This window comes from Lolium perenne, chromosome 7 (assembly GCF_019359855.2).
Source record: "Lolium perenne isolate Kyuss_39 chromosome 7, Kyuss_2.0, whole genome shotgun sequence".
Classification (NCBI taxonomy): domain Eukaryota; kingdom Viridiplantae; phylum Streptophyta; class Magnoliopsida; order Poales; family Poaceae; genus Lolium; species Lolium perenne.
Genome location: NC_067250.2, coordinates 137,464,371 through 137,468,130, shown reverse-complemented (window position 1 = coordinate 137,468,130; position 3,760 = coordinate 137,464,371). Strand labels below are relative to the sequence as shown.

The following is a 3,760-nucleotide window of genomic DNA, read 5'->3' as shown; positions in this document are numbered from 1 at the left end:
AAGTCATGCCGTGCTGAAGACGAAGCATCTGTGCCGCTGCCAGGCAGAAGCATGCGGACGACCGCCCTGTCCGCGTAGCGTCTGCGCAGACGCAAACGTACAACATATTTGAGCCGCGGTTGCGTCTCCGTGGACGGCCAGCCCGGACACTATGCGTCGGGCCGCTAAAACAGGATACAAACGCATTTTCTGTCCGTGCAGACGCGTCCGTTTGCGTCGCTCCGTTAGAGATGCCAAAAAAATAGGGCGGCTCAAATTAAACTATCTAATCTAACACAAATCCTGTGAATAATTCTACCAAACACGCACAGACAGGGATGAAGGAGCGCTGGAGCGGCATTAACATGAGGAGGGTCCTGCCGCCAAAGCTAGGGCCAGCACGCTCCAGGTGGTCTTGCCGCCACAACTGAGGGTGGCAGGTCCCACACCGTCTTACACCGGCGGCATGTCTCCACGTGTCAGCTGGGGGCGCTGCCGCCACTGAGAAATGGTCTTTTTTGTCAATTTAATTCACATGTGGTCTTTTTTGCCAATTTGTTGAAGCAGGTGGTCTCTTTTGCCAAAATTTCGTGTGTAAGGTATGATAATAAAAATAAATAAACAGCTCATATCACGTACCTTTGCATCAAACTTTGCAAGGTCCTGCATCATCTTTGCTTCTGCGCGGACTTGTTGCAGCCTGAGGTCGTAATCCATCTCTTACGCACACATAGTAAATTCTTATCCATGTCTGCCCGTGCTTGCATGGTACTGAAGTCCATTTTAGCACGTTGTACCTTTATTTTACTATCCATTTTGTCATGAGCTCGCTTCAAATTTTGGTTCATCGCGGCACGCTGTATCTTGAGTTGTTTATTCATTTCTTCACGTTGAAGTTGCATGTTCTTGTCTATCTCCCCATAGACGACCTTCAAGTCAGCAACCATCTTCTCCCGTTCCTCCCTTATAAACTTATCTAATGCAGCACGTTCTTTCTTAATGTTGTCATCCACCATCTGGCGCTCGTGTTGAATCTTGTTCTCCATCTCCTGGTGTGCTTTATTTGCATCCATGTTACCTACGGCAACACGCAAACCAACAGTCAAGGAGCATATTATGAAAGTTGTAGTCAATTATTTTTACAAAGGTCCGAAGGAAAAGGGAGAAAAACTCCTGGCACCTCACATCCTATATGAATTTAAAACCTAGTGCATTATACTGTAACTTATTGTGGGTTGCATATACAAATAGAAGCAACATTAATTCTGTGACCTAAGACAGGTTCGAGTGCAATGAAATTCAGGTGGAGATCCTGTGTGTACATGCTTATGGTAGAAATTCCGAGTTGTATCACATCAAGCCTGGGTGTGTACCACCGGAAGGATTGGTCCTCCTCTTAAATCAAGAGGATGTAGATGAAATGGTGAGAGCCCATCAAGATACAAAAAAGTGTTATTTGTACATTATGGCAAATCATCATTTTCGAGGTGATGGTTACGATGAGAGTGACGAGGTAGGGTATATTGCCAATCTCGTGTTGTATCATTTTTTGCATGAATTATTTTTTTATTAACTTTAATACTTTACTATGCTTTTCGCCAGGATGGTGATGATGGGTCGAATGATGAAGCCCCTTTTGGTGCCTGCCTCGATGTTGGTCAGAGTGGAAAGGACGAAGATAGATCATCGCCATGAACGAATATTATGTGTGCTTTTCATTTAAAATGATGAAGCTCCTTTTGGGTCGAATTATAGTGTGCTTACCATGAACGAATACCGGTTGTCGTTGATGATTTTGTATTTTTTAAATTGTAATGTCCGAAAGTCTTTTTGGCTTTCGGTTAGGTGCCACTTTGGCCGTTAGAAGAGAAAATTTGCTCCTCTAAAGGTTTTTTGCCTTTCGGTTACAGATGCTCTTATGTGAAGAAAAGACTCGAATAGTCAATTTATTTTGCATGAAATAGTCAATTTATTTCACTACTAAAGATCCTGGTTTCAGCAACAGGTCCATGGTCACCAGCTACGTCAGTAAGAGGAGAAACAATCCCAGATTCGCAAATATAAACTAGTACCCCCGCAGGGCCGTAGCATGTTACTGAGACAGGAGAAGGTTTATGCTCCATCTGATGCGCTAAAGGCTATCCTTCTAGACATAGGTGCAGTCCGGCTAACACCCCTCATTGACATCACCGTAGCATCGTTCCCATATAGTATCAATAACTCTAGATTAGAAAAAAAAAATTATAAGCCTTCTGCATCGCAAGAGAGCTCTCTCCAGTAAAGAACGTCTCATCAGCAAAGAGGAAAGGGGGAAAAGCAGTAGAAAACAAGGCTGGCAAATGACTACTACATGAGGTAGTGCCATCTGTACGGCATTCGATCGTCCAAAACCCAGAGTTGCCAGTGGCCAGATGCCCAGATATTCAGCTGCCTCAATCACGAATCACGACTACTGCGACTTATCTTCCTCGATCTGTACTATGAAACATCCTCCTCGCTGCTTCTTGATCGACTACTACACGCATTGTACCTGTCAGTGGACTTGCTGCCTGGAGGACTTGCTGGCGCTTGCATCAGTAAATTCTTAATAGCAAAATCAGAACATCCAGGCTCCACACTTTCACGCTGTTCAGATCTGTGTTTGTTAGAACATAGCAAAATTCAGTAACATCACCAACATGCAAATTTAGGATACAGCAGCAGATCAAAGTTCAGGACGTCTTCAATAAAGTGAAACCAACTGAGTGGATCATCCCCTCTTGCCTCAAGACTGAATTCTGGGAGAATTACATCAAAGAACATGCATTCTCTCACGGGTCCAGGAGTAGCCAGCATGTCAACTTGTCAAGTAAAACTTTTAAAGAGAAACAGGAATCTTTTAACACTTGGACGAAAACTTACAAAAGAATTAAATCAATCATTATTTCTACCTATGGTTTTTCATTGTACAGCACAAAAATACCCCAAAGCACAACCAGATAGGAGCAGCAAGACATAAACGTTATAAATGTTTCACAAAGTATGATCTAGCAGTATTTAGACGATAACAAATAGGAGCAGCAAGACATAAACGTTATAAACACACACGGACTGCCCTGAACCTGCAATTGGGCACAGCAGACTAAACCTATCAGCCAAACTCCACGGAACTGAAATATAAGAGCGCTGAAATTATTCATAGGTTTCTCTTTGGCCACAAAATAGCACTGCAATTTTGCAACAGCCGTCGGTTCTTGCAGTTGTCAAGCATCTCACCTCAGGGATTTGCTGGAGAAGGGCGAGGATGAAGTTGGTCCTCCCTCCCCATTGCAGGAAAGCAAGAAACAGCGAGGTGGGCACCAATGAACCCTCTGAAATTTTTACAATGAACAAGCTGGTAAATATGTTCAAGCAAACACAAAACAAATTTATAAGTGATGAACTAGCCAAAGTTATTGAAATTAAAATTTACGCAAGATGCTTCCACCTATACAGAGATAACATGTTTTCTTTTTCTTTTTTCTTGAAATCACTGACAAGTTGATAGAAAGTGAAGCACAGAGATCAGACAAGAATAATACCTCTACGATCAGACTTCAAATGCACTCGTCATAAAGCTTCTTCTCGTAGCTTGTTGTCCTACACAACAGAAGCAACCATTAATGGCACACACCACATTAATGACTAATGCACACACACGAAACAAGATCAGATATATTTTCTACCTCTTTCAACTTTTTGCATGTACGAACATTGTGACCCTCGTCCCCGCAATAGCCACATTTGCCCTTTGATCTTGGCT

The 3,760-nt window shown here is 42.9% G+C and overlaps 2 long non-coding RNA genes across 2 annotated transcripts; one reads left to right on the top strand and one right to left on the bottom strand.

Moving 5' to 3' along the window:
• The first annotated feature begins 928 nt into the window (after positions 1-928).
• LOC139833156 (uncharacterized) lies at positions 929-1,769 on the top strand. Its single transcript, XR_011748338.1, has 2 exons — positions 929-1,492; positions 1,582-1,769. It is a non-coding gene; the product is annotated as an uncharacterized lncRNA (long non-coding RNA).
• Positions 1,770-2,876: 1,107 nt separating this feature from the next.
• On the bottom strand, positions 2,877-3,499 carry LOC127301740 (uncharacterized). The gene is made up of 2 exons (XR_007852430.2): positions 3,235-3,499; positions 2,877-3,080 (listed from the first exon to the last, which is right to left on the bottom strand). It is a non-coding gene; the product is annotated as an uncharacterized lncRNA (long non-coding RNA).
• Positions 3,500-3,760: the final 261 nt, after the last annotated feature.